This window comes from Camelus bactrianus, chromosome 4 (genome assembly GCF_048773025.1).
Source record: "Camelus bactrianus isolate YW-2024 breed Bactrian camel chromosome 4, ASM4877302v1, whole genome shotgun sequence".
In the NCBI taxonomy this organism is placed as follows: domain Eukaryota; kingdom Metazoa; phylum Chordata; class Mammalia; order Artiodactyla; family Camelidae; genus Camelus; species Camelus bactrianus.
The window spans coordinates 49,416,750-49,436,239 of NC_133542.1; the positions used below are offsets into that span (position 1 = coordinate 49,416,750).

At 41.8% G+C, this 19,490-nt stretch overlaps 1 long non-coding RNA gene across 1 annotated transcript in view; it reads right to left on the reverse strand.

Annotated features, from left to right (window-relative positions):
* LOC123616277 (uncharacterized) overlaps positions 1-19,490 on the reverse strand; it is a 469,197-nt gene that overhangs the window by 24,587 nt on the left and 425,120 nt on the right. The gene's annotated exons all lie outside the window — the stretch shown is intronic.

A 19,490-nucleotide genomic window follows, 5' to 3' on the forward strand; every position in this document is an offset into this window, starting at 1 on the left:
GTTAATAATACTTAGTGTTGGCTAGGGCATTAAATGAGTGTTTTCATTTATTGCTGATAGAGTGTAAAATGGTAGAAGCTTTCTGGAAGGCAATTTGCCAATTTGTAGAAAGGGCCTGAAAAAAAGTTGACTCAGTAATTCTTGTTTTTTTTGTTTTTTTTTTTTCAATCTGAGTGCTCACTGGTGAGAGTATATAAATTGGTAAGATCTTTAGGAGGCAATTTGGCAGTAAAATTTAAAAAATATTCATCCCCTTTGACCCAGCAATTCTGCTTCAAAGGCTATATTCTTAGAAATACTACACTTTTGCACAGAGATGTATGCAAAAGGTTCTAATTTGTTTATTACACTAAATAGTGAAGGAAGAGATATTCACATATTCTAGAGAATGCTAACAGAAGTGCACACAAATGCATATATGCATAGAATTGTCACTGTCATTTTAGAAGGACTTGGAAATATCTTACATATCCAATCAGAGCAGATTATATAAATAAAATATGTGTACCTACTTAATGGAATACTACTTGGCCCTATAATGAATGAGGTAGGTTTATATGTATAAATATGTAAAGATGTTCACAATAATAAAATGAATAATATCCATAACCATTACTTTAAAAAGCAGGTCGCTGGAAATCGACTCACAGACATAGAAAACAAACTATGGTTACCAAAGGGGAAAGGAGTAGGGGGGTGATAAATTAGGGTTTGGGATTAACATATACATACTACTATATAGAGAACAGATAAACAACAAGAACCTACTGTATAGCACAGGGAAACATATTCAATATCTTGTAATAACCTATAATGTAATAACCATCATGGGAAGACAGAGTAACAGTGTGGGCATAAGGTCCCAGGTGACACCTCATACCTGAGGATCATAAGTCCAGGTCCATAACTATGTTTTTAAATTTCAAAGGCAAAAATAAACCAAAAGAAAACCAAGGCAACCACTACCACCACCACCATCACCATCAACAAAAACCTCAGTGTTTGTCAGCTGGGATTTTAACTTGCATAACCGTCAATTCCAATAGCTAATTGTTAGTTCTGGTTGAAGAGGAGTCAAAGGTATGGTTCATTAGGTTTGGTTCCGTGGTAGACAGACGGTATAAGCCAAATGAAGTGTGTCTGAAACAGTTGTATGACAGGACTTTGCCTGATAGTCTGTGGGCTCGACCTGTAGCCCAGTGTTCCAAAAATCCTTTTGATCTCTTCTGTAGCATTTGAAAAACACCTTTTATGATAAGAGATCATAAGAAAAAGTATAGAAATAGATGGTTGAAAAATGGAAACAATTCTCACAGACTGAACAGCATCCTGAAGCTCCTCCATCAACAAAGAGGTTGAATTTTGCAAAACTGCTCATGAATCTATTTGTTGCTAAGTCTAAAGTGACCTACCAGTTATTAATGTGTATACACTGATGTAAAGTTATAGTATATGAGAACAAAAGATATATATGCTATTTTTTGACTTATCCCATACATATATCCAAGGTGAAATATTCATCATTTTCTTACCACCTTCAATTTTTAAAATCATCTCTGCTTTTATTTCTCTCATAACAATATCTAAACAGTTGTGTCATGATGCTCAAACCCTCGGGTGCTGGGAAGAGCAGGTGTGAATTTGATCTGAACCATCCCTTTTCCTACATTTACAGAGTGTCATATTTTCCCTGCCTAAAGTCAGGGAAAGTTTATGAAATCCTTTGGATCTAGGACATGTCATTCTGAGTAGTTTCCTTGTTGGTTACTTCAGGGTCCCTGTAACATATTACCTACATATTCCACATTACATAAATTTATGTAATAGCTGGAATAGAGCTTCTCAGAAGACAAGGAGTGTGGAGAGTGAAGGATGCCTCCTAGGAGAGGGCATTATTAGAATCTATGGGTTGAAGGGCATGTAATTTGAAAACATTCACTATTATCACATAATTTTATGTCTGGAAAACACAAAATAGCTAATGTACTCAGTGAAAACTCCAAGAAGTAAGGCTTAATGAAATCTTTATGGTTAAAAGATATACCAAGAAATCTTTCTAAATTAGCCTTAAGAGTAGCTAAGATTATAGCCAAAAAAACCGGAATCTCTCAAAAACAATAGAGAACAACAAGAAGTATAAATAAAACCACACAAAATCTATGTCTTCAGCATAACCAGAAGAAAGAGAATGCACAAATTTCAGATTTACCCACAAGTAGATAAAGAAAAAAACAACAAGTGCCAGAAAATTATTTCTCATGTCTTGCCCACTAGCATTCATGGAGAACCAGGGCAGTAGGGGAAATGCTACATGGAAGAGTAAAGAGGGTAGATAGTGGCAGGTCTATGCTTGATCTAAAATCACTCCCAGAAAGATAAAGTCTACTCTGAGTTGAGAAAATACTGAAAAAGCATCCTGGTACCCCAGAGCACCTGCTATAAGGAAGGAATGTAAAACTGTATGCTATTTCAGGTAGCTGTTTTCAAAAGGCACTGTAAAAAGGTTGGGAGAGATGGTTTTTGGAGATTCGACAATAATGGGGAAAAGAAGCAAAGGCGACATTTTAGAGTCTTTCAAATAAGAGAGAGTCAAATGATCAGAGTACACACAATTCCTTCTGCAATCTCCAAAAATAAAAGCCATCTTTTAAAGATATTCTGCAGTGACACATGGACATAAAGGGACATCCTTGAATTAGAGAAGGTGCCCAAGAAAGAATAGACTAAAATGAAATTGTAATTAAGGAAATTGAAGAAAGTCAGGAAAATGACCAAGAGAATGAAAACAATATAAAGAAGCAAAAAGGATCAAGGAGAAAGTAGTTGAAATGATAGACAGAAAGGCAAAGAAGAAACAATATATATAATTGGAGTCACTGAAGAGGATAATTCAAGACTGGATAAAGACGTTTGGTACATTTATACAATGGAATACTATTCAACCATAAAAAGGATAAAAATAATGCCATTTGCAGCAACATGGATGGACCTAGACATCACTATTATAAGCGGAGTAAACCAGAAAGAGAAAGAAAAATATCATATGATATCACTCATATGTGGAATCTAAAAAAAAAAAAAAAGAGGACACTAATGAACTCATCTATAAAACAGAAACAGACTTACAGACATAGAAAACAATCTTATGGTTACCAGGGGAAAGAGGGTGGGAAGGGATAAATTTGGGAGTCTGAGATTTGCAAATGTTAGCCACTATATATAAAAAAACCAAATTTCTTCTGTATAGCACAGGGAACTGTATTCAAAATCTTGTAATAACTTTTAAGGAAAAAGAATATGAAAACAAATATATGTATGTACATGCATTACTGGGACATTGTACTGTACACCAGAAATTGACACACTGTACCTGACTATACTTCAATTAAAAAAAGAAAATAATGAGGGGAAAAAAAGAAGATATTCTGGAAATAAAAGATCAGGATCCACATATTGTAAGGGACTATTAAGTACCTGAGAAAATTCACTCATAAGGGTCAACTCTATGACATATTCTAATGTAACTATTAGACTATAAACATAAAGAAAAGTCCTGAAAGTCATCAAGCAAAAAGATCACAAGATGTACATGGGCAAAAAAATTAGAACTGTTTTGTTGTTGTTGTTGTTATGCAGCAATAGATAACTAATACATATGGATTTTAACATATTGCAAAAGAGAAGTCCAGCTTCCTTAGCATCAGTAGTTTAAAAATGAAGAGCAAGTATGCCTTAAGAGTCTCTCAAACTGAGTAACATTGAGGTAAAATCCTCTTGACCTAATTAAAAAGACAGTGGGTTTTTCTACAAATTGGATTTGCCTATAACGTATGCTATTGGATTAGAAATGCACAAAAGGGAAACTGTTACATGAAATAGCTCATTTAATCACAAAGAATAATTTTTTAAAAAGTTCCTTCAATGGAGATAGTCTCCTCAATCTTGCATTTGGGATACTTCCAAGAATTATTGGAGATAAAATATTGGGATATTTTTCTATTCTGTTCTATAGTCCAGTGTCAAATTGATATATTGTTGATGATATCAAACTTAAAGTTTTCTAAAAGAGCCAGTAACAACTCTGTTTTTAGTTGTGATGAATCCACAGAGGACAGGAACTGAATATAGCTACTTCCCTGTGCACAATATATGGTTAGAGATGCGTTTGAATAAGTGCTGGTTTTTAAATTAAAGCCTTGGAGACCATCACTGAAGTTGATGATGTCTTTCAAGTTGTGTCAAAATTATCTGTAGTTAATGAACTAAGTTGGGAAAAAATACAAGGAGAATTTGATTTTTAAAATATAGCTTTAGTGGGAGATTTTAATATGCCATTTTCAGAAACTGACATAACTGGGAGTAAGTGAAACAAAATACAACCAAAAAAGACCTGGACAATATGATTACAACCAAAAATATACATCAACATTTCAAATTAAGACACAGATAGAAAACTCATACTTCTACAAATAGAAACAACACATCATTTTTTTGAACCCTGAAGTATTTCTAAAAATCAATCATGTAGCTGGCCAAAAAGAAAACCTTAATAAAATTCTAAAAGTAGAAATTTTATAAGCCACACTCTCTGACTGAATACCAATATAAAGATAATGAAAATATTTTAACTACTTGGACGTTATAAAATGTTCTTCTAAATTATGACTGCATCAAAGAAAGTATGAATTATCTAGAAAGTAATAAAAAATTACATTTCATACCAAAACTTTTTCAATTGAAGCTATATTCTGATGAAAATACATAGCCTTAAATGTCTTTAAAAACCTTTTTTTTCAAATAATTTTAAATTTATAAAAAAGTTTCACAAAGAGGAAAAAGAACGTCCATAAATTCTTTATCCAGCTTCATCTATTGTTACCATTTTGCTTTATCATTCTCTCTCATATTCTCTCTCATTCTCTCTCTCAAAATACTTGGGAGAGTATTGTGTTATACTCCAGGCATTTACAGTGTCATTTCCCCTAAAGATACTGCAGTGGTTTCTGAGGTATACACTATTCCTCAGGGTAGAATCTCTCAGACTGAGAAATGAAACACACACACACACACTTTTTTTCTGACACTCTTGACAATCAGTTGCATACATCACAGATCTTTACCCTAAATGACCAAATAAACTAGAAATGATGCTTAACCTCAAAAATTGTCAAGAAAATTCAAACTAAAGCAATAATATGATGCCATTTTTCAATGATAAAACTAGAAAATATTTTAAATTAAAATGCCAACTTCTGGTGAAGATGTGGGAAAATGGTTACTTTTTTACACTGGTGGTGGAAATATGAATGACCACATCCTTCTCAGAAAATAATCTACCAATATTTACTCATATTTAAGATATATATGTACATTGACCCAGCAGAAGGGTTTCCTAAAGAAACACATAATATAATACCACAAGGATGTTTTATGTAGCATTATTTGCGGGGGGGGGGGGGAGCTGAAAATGTGCAGTCATTAAAAAAAGAATGAATGACTTCTATATCCACTGACCTGAAGGGATGACCAAAAAGTATCATTCAGTGAAAAAAAAAAAAAGAATTTATAGAGAAATGTCTTTAATAAGAATCCAGTTTTACAAAAAGGGAAACAACAAAAAATCCTATATATGGTTATATATCTTTGTACAGGATTAGGATATACACCAGGTCCTCTCTTCTCTCATACCATCTTCTGACTCCCCTCTCCTCCCTATGACAGCCAATGGAAATGACCTGGCATAGCAGAGCTAATAATCTGATGCTTCTACTCAATTTTGTTAATAAAAATTATTATCTTGATAGTAAGATAAACTCTTTCATAAATTGTTTATCAATAAAGTCAACATATATCCTAAAAACAGAGGAAATTTTCGGTTTTTTCCATTAAAAAAAAGTCTAATTTCAGAACCAGCATTGCTAGATCACCATCAGGTCACTAGCAAGATGTATACAATAAGGGGTTAATAATAGGGCTCTGACTGTATGTAATTGTGGGAACTGCTCAGTCTAAGTGAGGGTATTACTTCTATGTCTGGTGCTGGAGCCTGAAGTCAGCAGGGCAGGCAGCTGGGAAGGAATGATGGGAAGAAAGTAGGGAAGCGAGGACAAATTGGAGCTTGCGAGGATGGGCTGGCACCCAAGGGACTGGCTGGAACTGACTTGGTGTCTCACTTCCTTCAAGACTCCAATTTTGATGACAGGAATGACTTACAGGAAAAGTTTTGCTTTTCCTCCTGGAGCAAACCCCTCAGCTGGCCCAGGGAATCAGGAAGTAAAAGGGGCAGGACTGGCAGGAGGTGGGGGGTGGTGCTGTGGGTCCTGATGCTGCACCACCACCCAGGCGAGCCAGCAGAAGAGCAACAAGGTGGGTGAGGCCTTATGCCTTGCCCTTGTGAGCATGAGAAAGAAGGGGGCTGCTGCTTCCTTTCCACCTGCCAAATTTCATGCAGAATGTTCCTGTTGCCAAAGCTAACCTGGAACTAAGAAGAGAAGGGTATTCCAGGAAACACAATTCCAGCTCAGCTAAACTGACTTCATAAACCTCTACTCCCTTTGAGGCTGACCCAGGACCATGGGCTGCCTGGTGTCCTCATAGCTCACCTGCAGCTCTCTCTTCACCTGGCCCTATGCCTGCCTGCATTAATGGGAGCCTCTTCCCTGCACCAGGCACTCCTAGCTTGGCCCTCCCTCCCAAGGCTTGTGAAGATCTCTCTCCTGTCATGACTTGACTCTGGGAAACCAGACCTAATTCCATCTGTAACCAGAGGAATTTATGGATGATTCCTGGTGGTATCTGGACCTCATGGTGAGGCAGAGCCCCAGAGTGAGGCCTCCCTTCTCTGTTCTGGATTCATGGGCAGCTTTAGGAGGCTGAAGTCATGTGTGAGGAGCCTCTCTGAGGTACCATGGAGCTCAAGGCCCAGGAGCCCTCACCCAAGGGGTTGAATGCAGCATTGACCTGGCCAAGAAAGCCCTCTATCCCTTCCAGCCCCATCCTGGATGGGGAATATAGGCCATTCCTGGGGTTTCCAGGATACTGGGCATTACACAGGGCCTGATCCTGATCCTGATCCAAATGCTTCATTGTTTTTGTAGGGACTCTGAGTCCTGAAGAGTGACAGGAGCTAGCCCAGGAAACAAAACAGCATTGAGATCAATGGCTGAAAGCAGACCACCTGGCTTCGTGCTGGGCTGACCTCTTCCTGGGGTGTGTGACCTTGGGCACATCATTTAACTTCTCTATCCTCGATATCCTCATACATAAAATGGGGGAATAGTGTCTACTTCACTGGACTATTATACAGATTAACTGACAACTTGCTAGGTGCCATTCCAAATAAGTGCTCAATAAAACATATTATTACATGTGGATAGTTTCCCCATAGGTAGAGCCCTCCAGCCCAAGGAAGCAGGCTATGGGGAACCCTCTCCAATCCTAGGTGGTTCTTCATCTCAGCCACTTCTGCACACTTACAGCCTGCTGTTGGTTACCTCTCTCTAACACTTGCATCATTTTGCCTTGCACTTGAGTTAATTGCTGGCTCGTCTGTCTTCTCACAAAGCTGGGATCTCACTGAGGGTTCCCAAGGGCTGTTTACTTCATCTCTCCCAGCACAGAGTCTGGCTCAGACCAGGCCTTCAGAAGAGCTTTGAGTTAACGGACATCTTTTTGATTCCCAGAATTTCTGATTTGTAGGGAATTAGAGGTTGTATAACCCAATTTGCCACCTGATTTTAAGAATTCCTTTTCAGACCATTCAGCAGGTACTCTTTTAGTCTCTGCTGGCATACCTCCAGTGCTGAGAGACTCACTATTGCTCAGGAAGCCCATTCTATTTTTCAAAAACAGCTCTATTTTTAGAGCTTCCTAATTTTTTTCAATAGAGTTTAATTTTTCCACCATTTGCATCAAATTTTGGTTAGAGACTACAGAAAGATGCAGGGAAAGAACTAGTAAATAAGGACTGTTCTGGGTTTATGGCTGAGGTTACAAAACAGTAAAAAGGGTGACAGAGCACACAGTATAGCTTTGCTCAACTAGGTAGGAATAGGCTCTTGGAAATATCTACACATTTCTGCCTTCACTGTTTACTGGAGAATCCTTATACTGTTGTTATTTACAAATTCAGATAGGAGTTTATAGAGGGCTTGAAGGCAGCAGTTTATAGAGGGTTTGAAGACAGAAGTTTATAGAGAGCTGGAGTATTTATTTGCATGCTAATCTTCTAAAAGTTTTACAATTTGGGGAAGTGGAGTTGTCCAAGTTCTGAGGGTACATTTGAAAGTCCCAGTAAGAAAGGGGCTGGACTTTCATCTCCTAGGATAGCGTTGCCACTTCTGGAAGAGATGCTAAGATTTTAGGACGGATGCCTCCCAGCCAACCAGAATGCTCTCTGGAGTTTAGCCAGGACATCAACCCCTATGAAATAATTAGAAATCCACTCAAATAGTCATTCTTAAATGCCTACTCTGTGGAAGAACTGCCCTTCAGAGCACTCACAACTGGATAGGAGGTGGACAAAGACAGGGTGGTGCTGACTGTAGCCTCAGCCGGAAAGTTCTTAGAGCCTTTCCGTGGCCAGGTAGTCTGCGGCCGGTTGAGGCTTCCCAGAAAACTCCAGAGACCGCTACTGCTAAGCTCTGTGCCTAGAGCAAGTGGGTGGGACTTGGGGGGCACAGTGTGGTGTAGCTGAAAGAACACCAGAAAGGGGAGTCAGCTCCCTGGGGGTGGAAGTCTGTTTGCTGCTACCTCAATTTTTGTACTGAAAAGTGAAGGCTCTAAGACGCTCCCAGCACTAACAAGCTGAAAATTTAAAACTAACAAAGCAATCATAATCCTCCCCAGCTGCACAGAGCTGTGTGATTCCCATCCTGCCCTCGTTTGAATCTAATCTTTCTGGTACCAAAAAAAGCAGACAGGATGAAGACTATGATTTCTATTCTCTAGATGAGGAGCCTGAGGCTCAGATTTGCTGACATGCCAGGGTCACACAGTTGGGGACTGGCAGACCCTGGAGTTCAGACCTTTCCCTACCCACTGCGATTGTCATTAGGCCTCTGACTCTTAATACTCTGTAATTATATGGTCAGCCTTGGGACAGCAAAACATCTATCGGGGGAAGTGAATATTTAGATGGCAAATGTGGTTTTTATGTGGAAGATGTCTCAATACAAAAGTGTTTTATAAAAGGAGATGAAGAATAGAGACTGTCTCTGAGATAGCGATCTTTTGTCAGTTTATTAAATTCAGATTTATTGCTGACTCCCTGACCAAAAACAGAGCTGTTAGCAGTCCATAACATGAAGCAGAAATATGAGTTCTCAGTGAATCCAAGAAAAAAAATAAAGAGAAGAAACCTTAATGACCTGTCACTTAGAATAAATCTTAGTGGTCATATAAACCAGGATGACAGGAATTTACACTGTTCTTCAGCACTTGAATGACTAATGTGGTCGAAGTGGGGAGACATAGAAATTACTTCTCTTAACAAGCCAGCACCTGTTTGCGCACTCTTAGAGCTGCTTTGATGAAGTCCTGAACGTCGCCTTGACCCCTCTCAGTCATACTGTTGGTGGGCAGCAACCTTCCCACACAGCTTGAGACAGAGGTGGCATTTCAGCCTTGGCTCAGGGGCTCTGGAAGGTTCTGAGTCGGAGAAGTAGCACCGAGGGGCTAGAGAAAATCACTGGAGAAACACTGACACAGGCAGGGTAGGGGCAGCTAAAAAGGGCCGCAGAGGGTCTTGGGGTGGATATACAACTCAACCATTCCCAATCCTACCCCATGCTGGGATTCTGGGTTCTGCAGCATCAGAATTACCAAGTTATAGCTGGAAGAGTCCCCAGAGAACAGTTAGATCCATTTTTCAGATGAGAAGATTTAGGTTTACAGGATGGAAGCAACTAGTTGAAAGTCACAGAGCAAGAAAGTGTCAGATGCAGAATGAGAGCTCAGATTTCCAGACTCCTGGGCGTCACATAGCCTGTTAGTATGTCAACAGTCCTTTCTTATTTGAGTCTAAATGAGTATAAACCTGCACACCGTGGATATCTGCTGGACGTCCTGTGCTCAGTGCTGAGAATGTAATCCCCAAACCAAACAATCCCGTTGAGATGTTCTCCATGAAAGTCATTATTGACCCTAAAAATCCCTCTCCCAGATTTAAGATGTTACCTTTTATATCATGTTTTCACATTCTTCCTCTTATGTGATCCTTATAGCCACACTGAAAAGGCAGACTTCTAGAAAAGTTGCTTTTATTCTTATTGCATTGATAAGAAACCAAGGTTCTTAAATTAAGGCTAATAAGGCTGCATTTCTGTTATCTCAAAGGAGCAAGAGTCTGAGGAATCAATGAAGTCCTGAACAGACTGTAACCAAGTGCTGTTAATGGGTCAGGTTAACAACATTGCCATATGTCATGAAGAATACACAGAATCCCCGGCTCCAACCCTGTTTCTGGAGATACTGCAGAACCCAGAGGCCATCACAAACCTCACCTCTTCTGGGCTGGGCTGTACCAGCCTTCCAGAGCTCACACGACCAGTTCCTGGAGGTTCTGCTTAATTAAACTAAAGCCAGTTCTATTTTTTTCCCCTAAAAACAGTTCATCTAAAACTCAATCCTTTTAAAAACATTTCTATATCTGATTTGATGCCTTATTGTCATTAAAAAATGTTTAACTGTTTTAAAACTTGTTCATCCTAGAGCACTTCGGGCTAAATTTTATGCTTCTATTCATTTATCAAATTTGCAGCATTTTATGAAGATGGCATTTCTTTATCTACGCAGGTATCTTTCTATCAAGAGGTAAAAATAAATCACCTTTTCCTCAAAATGATATGTATCTAGCAATAAACACTTGCATTACAAACTTGAATTCCAGTCAGTCATTATGCACAGACACACCCGATTCCATCTTTGAAATAACAGATGATATGTACCAATGCTGGATATTCTTTATCTTGTGTTTCATAATCAGCTATTAATTAATGAACTAAAATATGGAGCCTACATTCCAGGTAACCCAGAATGAACTGCTGCAATTTGATTTACTGTGATCTGGGAATGGGCATTAGAGGTTACCCATGTGACATGCAGAGAACACAAGGGGACACTGTCAGAACTGGAGGGGAAGAGGCCTTTGATCCGGCAAATATGGCATATATGGAAGAGTTGACAGAAGTTCTAGGGGGCTGGCATTTGAGACCATCTACATCCTAAAAGGCTTTGAGAATGATGATTTTAGTCATTTCTTTTAATCATTCCACCAATTAGCACATATTTATGGAGCACTCATTGTGTGCCAGGCACCACACTTGATTCTGGCAACACAATTGTGGGTCTAAACACACATGCTCTCTGATCTCATGGAGCCTGCTCTCTAAGTGAGGAAGACACATCTAAGTCACAATCACACATTCGTGTCATTTCCTTTTCCTCCGTATTGACAGAATCCCAAAACTGTTTGGGGTGGCAATATGCCCAACTAATCAATGACATTTCCTAGCCTCCTTTGCAACTGAGGGTAGTTGTGTGACACGTTCTGGCCACTGAAGTGTAAGTGAAAGTCTGTTGGGTATTGCAGGAAATTTTTGCTTTCCTGATGTGGGTGCTGCCCCTTCCACTGTGTTACTTCCTTTATTCCCCAGTTTTCTCCTAGAATGTGAACGTGAGCAGCCACTTTGCAGCTATGAGGTGACCATACAGATTTGTTAAGTGAGAAAAAACTAACCCTTTCTATTTGGCTAAACACACAATAGCTGTATCTCTCTTAACATGCAGTCCTGTATCTTGGATGTGAGATTATGAGGCCAGAATTCTCTTAATGGGTAGTAGGAGCCTGGAATGGGTGATCCCAGCACTAGTCACCGGCCGAGACTTCAGAATTATGTCTGCAAGGGCCGGTATATAAGTAAGGTCTAGTCTCCTATGTTTCAAGGGCTCCCCTAAAGCAGACAGAATGTTGGAATGGGTTGTAAATATTCTTCGCATCTACCATCTGATTGCATTGTGAGGTGGAGGGAACTGTACCCTTGTGCCTACTTCACAGGGCTGTCACGGATGAGGAAGAGATGGGAGCATGTGGGTGGAATCTGTAAAAACTAAGGAGGTAAATGAAGGTCAATTAACTTTCTTTTAATACCAAGCAGTCTGAAATAAGAGGTAGCAAGGCAGGAAACACATATAATGAAAGCCTAAGGAAGAGGCAGAGTTTGAACTGGGCCCTGAAGGATGGTGTTGGCGGTGATGGATAGATACAGAAGGCTGAGTACATGAGACGGTGCAGAGCTAGGGGACCAGGACAGCAAAGGCTGAGAATTAGCGTAGAAAAGAGGCAGTCCAGGACCCAAGTACTTTCATATGTTAAATAATGGACTGGAAACCAGAACACCACTCAAGGTAAATGACCAGTGACAGGGCATAAAGGGTGTGTATGTGCCTGCATTCATGTCAAGGGTGATGAGGAGGGAGACAGAGGCACAAGGTAGAGTTCCCTCTAGCAATCAAGTAAGTTGAAGGGATGTGGAGCCTTGGTTCAATTTTTTGAAGCAGTATTTTCAAGGCCTGGAGGCCCAGAGCTAGAACTTGCTCTGCTGCACACGCTTAGAAGAAATCTAGACCCAGGACAGCCTCCCACTTCCTTCCTGGAGCCTCCCACCAACTCTGACATGCATAAATCGGTAAATTCTTTCCACAAGGCATGGCAGGGCTGTGGAGAGACCGCTCCTGGGTAATGAGACAATTAGCTCCTTGCATTCTTCCTGTAGGAACAAATCTGGGCCCCCATGGCATCTGTCCCCTCCTGTTCCTCCAGCTGGCCTCTCTGCCACGTGCACACCCTGCCAGGAAACAGGCCCAGCTGCTTGCTGCTCCCCTGCCCACTTCCGCTTCCAGGAAGGGTTCCGGAGGTTGGAGGAGCAGGGGTGGAGTGACTGGTGACTGTATGCGTGCCCCTGAACTCCTCGTCGAAGTTCTCCTACGGAGTTGGCAGCCCTATCCTGAAAGCTGCTCCGTAGCTGAGGCGGCATATGGACTGTTGACAGAGCAGCTGCTGGGAAGAAGACGCCGAAAGGAAGCCTCCAGGGATAAACAGAGAAACCCATGTCACCATGTGGCGCCCAAGGCGCACTGCTCAATGCCCAGCTCATGGACTCTCATCTTCTTCCAGGCACGGCGAGTGGTTTGGGGCAGCTGTGCTTGATATTATGCTTTTAAAATCATCATCATCATCCTCATCATCCTTATCATCCTCATCATCATCCACATCTTAACATTTGTTGACCTCTTACTAGGTACCAGCCAGTTATGTAAACTCCTTTAGGTGCATTATCCCATCTCCTCCTTCAAAGAATCTTTAGCCAAAATAACTGTTATTGATCCCATTTTTTTAAAAACCTTTTTTTAACAGATGAAAAAAACCAAGGCTAGAAAGTTTATAGATATCATGCTGGTCAGACAGTAAGTGGCCCAGGTCCAACTCCAAAGCCTTTACTCTTAAACATGATTGTGGTTTTCTCTCACGAGTATTTTGAGTGTCAGACCTCTGGACTAATATTGGTACCTAAGATGCACCATGGTGTAATTTGCAGAACAATAGGACATTTATTCTCTCCTTGGATCTCCAGAGCATATGGGCAGGTTATAGTCACCCCTGTGTTCCCAGCCTCTAAAACAAGGTCTAGCACAGAAGGGTACAGTGAGTAACACATGAATAAATCAATCAACTCTGGGGGGAGCTGCTTTTACATCCATTTTGCAGGTAGGAAAACAGGCTCTCAGGGAGTCTTGCCTAAGACTTCATAATAAACTTGGTAGAGAGGAGACTTGAATTCTGATCTTCAGACCACAGGTCTGGACCTTTGTCTGCCCTACCTGGAATGCATCAGGTTAAGTGGGAAGAGGTTGGCTGGGTGAATGGGGATGGGGGAGGGTGAGTGAGAAAGAACATAAAGCCATGAGTGTGATTTATTTCAGAGTCAGTTGTTATTATCTTAATAAATCCCTAGTTTGTAGAGCCTAGTTTGTAGAATCCTGTTTCAAGAGTACCTAGTTTTAGCAAAAAGATGCTATTTTTTTCCTTGTTGCCAGAGTCCTGTCTGTAACCCAATCCCCGGGGAGCTGTGGGTCAGTCTCTGTCCCTCGTGTCTGTCAAATGCCATGTTCCTGAGGTAGATCAGTCACCCCAGCTGGGAATCTGGACTTTCCAGACATGAAGACAGAAACCAAGAGCCCATTCATCATATTGAAAGCTGATATCCGACAGAGATTCAATCCCACCTTGAGGCTAGAAACTTGGAGAGAAATGAAGTGGACTAATTTTCTCAGACCCCAGAGGGAAAAGTTTCCAAGTTATCAAAGGCACCACCATAAACCGCATAATCAGCGCTACTTGACAGCTCCACGTTGGGGTGAGGCAAGTCACGGTGGGGCTCTTGGCACAAGGACAAGAACAGACAAGCCTGCCACATCTGGATTGCATACATTTTTAGGGGTCCACCGAGACCACAGGCACCCCAAGTGGGTCCTTGCAGGTAGAGGCAGAGGAACCAGACTCCTGGGCCCTTTGTGATTGACCCCCTCCTTTCCTTTCCAGCCGTCCCCCGCTCTGCTCCTCAACCTCACTGGATACTCTTCGACCTCTGGGTATTTGCTTATGCTCTGCCTGGAGTGCACATCCTTCCTTCCTGCCCACTAAACTTGTATTTATACTCAGAAGCCCAGCTCAAGTCACACCCCTTGCACTCTCCCTGGCAGAATTGGTTACTTTCCGCTCAAGATTCCCATAGCACTTTGTATATTCTTCTACTTCTCACATTCTATTGCCTTTGTTTGCTTTAAGGGTCTGTTTCCCGCACTAGGCAGAGAAGGAAGTAGCCAGCCCTATTCCCTTACAGAGGTCCAAGGACCTGGGAGATTCTGGTGCTTGGTTGCTGCTCCCTTTTGAATGAACAATAAGGTGTGACGTCTAACCTGTTGGCAACCTCAGGTTGATTTTCTTTTGCAGTATTCATTTTGTACAAACTCCCAAAGGAGCTTTGAGAGACCAGTGGGGAGCAACCTGGAGGACTCCTGAGATGCTGAGAATTTTGCCCATCCCAAGTTTCTATCCAAGCAGAATGTGTACCCAGGAAAAATATCTTCCCAGGCCAAACCTGGGTCTAGGGAAAAAAGGGCTTGGTGGAGACAGCAGATCTCAGCCTCAAAGACCTCCACAGGGCCTTCTGGCACCAAGATTGCTCCCTCCTCAGTCCTTCTAAGCCCTGTTCATGTCAGTATCTTCCCCAGCATCCAAATCAAATGTGAGGGATTCATGCCAGTTAATTCTAGTTTCCCTGTCATTCCGCAAACTAGCCCTGGATCTAGGGCAAGTCGCACACCCTCAGGTTCTTTCACTTGTGGATAACAAAGATGCTGAGTGCACAGGATGATTACAAGGATGAAATGAGATGTTATTTATCCACTTATATATTTTTATTGTTTTTTAATTGCCATAAAACTAACATACAATAATATGCCCTGAATCTTAACTGTAAACTTGATAATTTTTTTACATATGCATATACTCAGGTAACTACCACTCAGATCAAAGTTTGGAGCTAAATGAGATTTAAAAAGCTGACAGAGGCTTATAAGCTTTAAAGTGCTGAAGAAATGTCGGTTTTGAATATTACCAGGAGGTGGAGCCTCTTTCCCAATGATTTCCTCTCCTTCTACAAGTTCTAGGTTTCTATAAATCATTAGCATTGGTTGCAACCACCCTAGCAAATTGTTGCAGGTGCCAGAACTTCACTGTCTCAGCTCTGTGGAGTGGCCATGGAGACACAGCCCACACAGACCTACAGCTCCCAGAACCACGGCTCCGGGCAGGTAGCACCTGTACCCACCTCCTCAGGCACCAGCAAGTCCACACAAAATGGGGCCAGTGACAATACAGCTGTTGTGTAGTTTCAATTCAGTACAACCTGACTCAAAAGATATGCCCTATATGCTAGACCTTGGGCAGAGAAGGGGAGGAGTTTCCTAGGCTGGGAGCTCCGAGGGGGGTCAGGGACTGCAGTGCTGTGAACATTAGCATGTACATACCTGTGAGGTGAGGCCTACAGATGCCAGGGCTCTAATTGTCACCTTTCTCTCCCATTGGACTCCCTTCCTGAGGATTTCCAGACCTCTCTCCCCAGTGCTGACCACTCCTCTGGGCTTTAGCTAGCTTCTCTGCTTCATCTGCTAGGTGTCTCCACCTGGCTGCTCCCTGGCCCCTCAGGCTCAGTTGTGCCTAAGAAGACTCACCTTCTTACCTCCTACACCTGGCTTCTTCCTCCTGGCTTTCCTCCTTCACTCTGGCATTGCTAACCCCCAACCATCCAATCAAAGCCATGTCCGAGGGGCAGTTTTGTCCTTGCCGTTCTTCTTCTGGTCCTTCTCTACTGCCACCTCTGTGCCACATCTAGAAACCCTCATTCTGCTGGGAATCTTGCAGCTGGCTCTCTGCCAAGGCTGGAGTCAGCTGCCCTACTCCCAGCCATTTCAAGACCCAGAAAAATGCTTCTGCTCTAGAGGTCTTCTCTCAGCCTTTCAGTTGCCTGTTATTGACCAATTCTGTCTGTTGACTGCTGCCACCCTTCAGCTGAACCTCTTTCAGGACCTCTGGACACTATCTACCTCGTCTTTCTCTGACCCCCCACGTCTTCTGGTGCCTAGTGTGGGGTTGGCCCTGGTGCTGATGGGTGAATGGATGAGTGCCGCATTCATGACAAGGTGGCATAAGCGTAGGCAAAGTCACTGAGCTATTATTAATCATACTTTCAGAGACCCCAACATTTTTCAAAAGGCCAGGATATGCTAATTCAAGTGGGTGGCTTTGAGAGTCTTCCTTCATTTTCTGCATCTCTGACCCCTGTGCTAACTGAAAAGGGCAGATGCCTGACACCTCACCGTCCTCAGTGCTTGAAAATGCTGAATCTGGAGAAACTTTGTCATAATTACCGACCCACTTGAAAGCACAAACTCCATAATTTGCCTTTAAGTGATCTTAAATTAATACAAATAATGAAGTATGCTCAGAATACTCAAGTACTGGTACATCCAATTGAACACAATTAAAATTAAGATGGATTTATTACTATTGTGAATATTATTGATTAAAATGGTAATGATAAATAAGGAGAAATGTTAAGTACAACAGGGAATCGGTAATATTTCTTCAAAGTAATCATTTTGCTGTGACTACCCAATTATTAGTACATTTAATGTGTTATTCAGTGCAATTAATTACCTACTTTGCTTCTGGGAAGGCACTAGGAAAAATTGCTTTCTGCCTGGAGTGGTGGTTGCTCAGGAGAGGGACCGGGAAAAGCCGTTGCTTGCTGGAGCCTCTGTGATGATGACCACACACTTTGGGGCGGGGGGTTGGGGAGGATGTGGCTCTGGCAGTTCTGATAGAAGCTGCTAGTGTCCTTGGGGAAGAAAGGACACAACAGAGAACAGGTGCTCAGTCTCACAGTCAAGTGCTTTTGTACCCCCTGGAGGTGATGTGAATAGCCTGAAGAGCGAAGTCAGAAAACCTGGCTTGAGTCTGGACTGGGTCACCTGGTTGTGGGGCCTGAGTTTATCCACAGCACCTCCCAGAGGTTCATTTTTCTCATCTGTAAAATGGGAATGATACAGCTTGCCTGAAAAGACTTGTATGTGAAGGGAATCTGTCAGAGGCACTTATGTGCGGGGCCTGAGTGACTGCTTGGCAGGAGACTGGGACATCCTCCAGGCTCAGTCTGACTTGTGGATTTGCTTCTGGTTCCTGTAAACTATCTCTGTGAGTCACCCCTCTCAGCCTGTCTTAGGTCCCTGAGGCCTTAACGCATGGTGAATGTGGAGGGTTATACACCTGCTCTCCAGCCCACTTCACCCCTTATCTCCTGTCCCAGGTTAAACTGTCCATGAACCTTCTTTCCCCTCCTTGCTGGGAAGAATGTAGATGGGGGAGATGATGAAATAACAACTGTTGGACACTTTCACAAATCTCTTGCCCATTCATTTTCTTATCTGTCTGTACAACCATCCTACTAGACAAAGTAGGTTTTACTAACCTCATTTTAAAAACAAGGACACCAGGGTCTAGAGAGGGAAAGTGACTTGCTCAAGGTCACAGAGCAAAGTGGTAGTTTGTGGTCATGAACTTGAATCATCTAACACTGAGAACCATGCACCCCTGCTTTGTTAGCTTTCCTACATTATTGTCACATTTCTTATCCCTGGAGTCTTCTGGCTCCCAACCCTCCTCAATGCCAAAGATTCACTGTATTGTTTCATAAAGCTAATTGCTAGTTTTTACATAAAGGTATTATTTTATGAACTCCAAATTGCCCAAATTAGATTTTATTAAGTTCACACGTATGATTTTCCTTGTTTTTATTAAAATTAAGTTCACTCATTTGCCATTTACAAGGGAGTTTGAAATTAGGATCGCTTTGTATCCACGGAAACACAGGGAGAATCTTACATGTGATCAGACTTCTACCCACAGAATGGGAAAAAAGGCAGCTGGTAATTAGGTGTGTAATTCATAGGCAAGTTCCTGCAGCAAATGGGGCCTACTCTTCTGTTTTGTGGTTGACTGTTTACAAAAACTCTTTCCAGCATGGCTATGTGGTAGGGAAAGGTGTGTAAGACAAAAGGGTGGAAGGAGGTGGCACCAGTCCCAGCTCTGACCCTCACTCATTCGCTCGCTTTGGAGAAGGCATGTCTCTTATTTTGGGCCTCAGTTTCCCTTTCTGTAAAATGGGGGAATCAAAGTTAGGTATATAAAAAAGTTTTTATCTCTTGTCTCAATTCTGATTGCTAGTAGCAAATGGCCCTAATGCTGTGATGGGAAGGATTTTAATACCGTATTTGGACTCAGCAGAAAAATGCATCTTGATTAAATGACTCAGATACTACTAATTGAGCAACTACTAAGTACCAAGGACTCTTCTAGGAACTGGGGATTGGTGAACACATCAGAAGAGGCTTCTGTACTCAGGGAATCACAACAACAGCAATACAAGCAGACAACTAAATACACTACATCTAAAAAATGATGATATTTCAGACAAGAAAATCAGAGAAAGTGATGTTACTTAAGATTGGGGGGTCAGCCAAAATCTCTGTGAGGAGGTGATATTTGAGCTGAGGCCTAAATGACAAAATAGGTCTAGTCATGAGGTCTGGTTGCAGCAAATGTGCAGAATGCAAGCTTGGTTGGAAGTCAGCATGTCCAAGGAACAGAGATAAGGCCAGTATATCAGGAGAGGGAGAGATGGGCTCAGAGGAGTAGACAGTGCCTAGGTGGTGACTGACTAGTTATGTCTGCATTGGCATGAGGGGGAAGAGTGTAACAAATATGTGCCTCCTACTTGCAATCCCTGGACTTAATGATCTCAGCAATGATATTTCAATATCCTGCTGGCGAGAGCCCTTTCCTGGTACAGGGGATGGGCTCCACTTGGGTG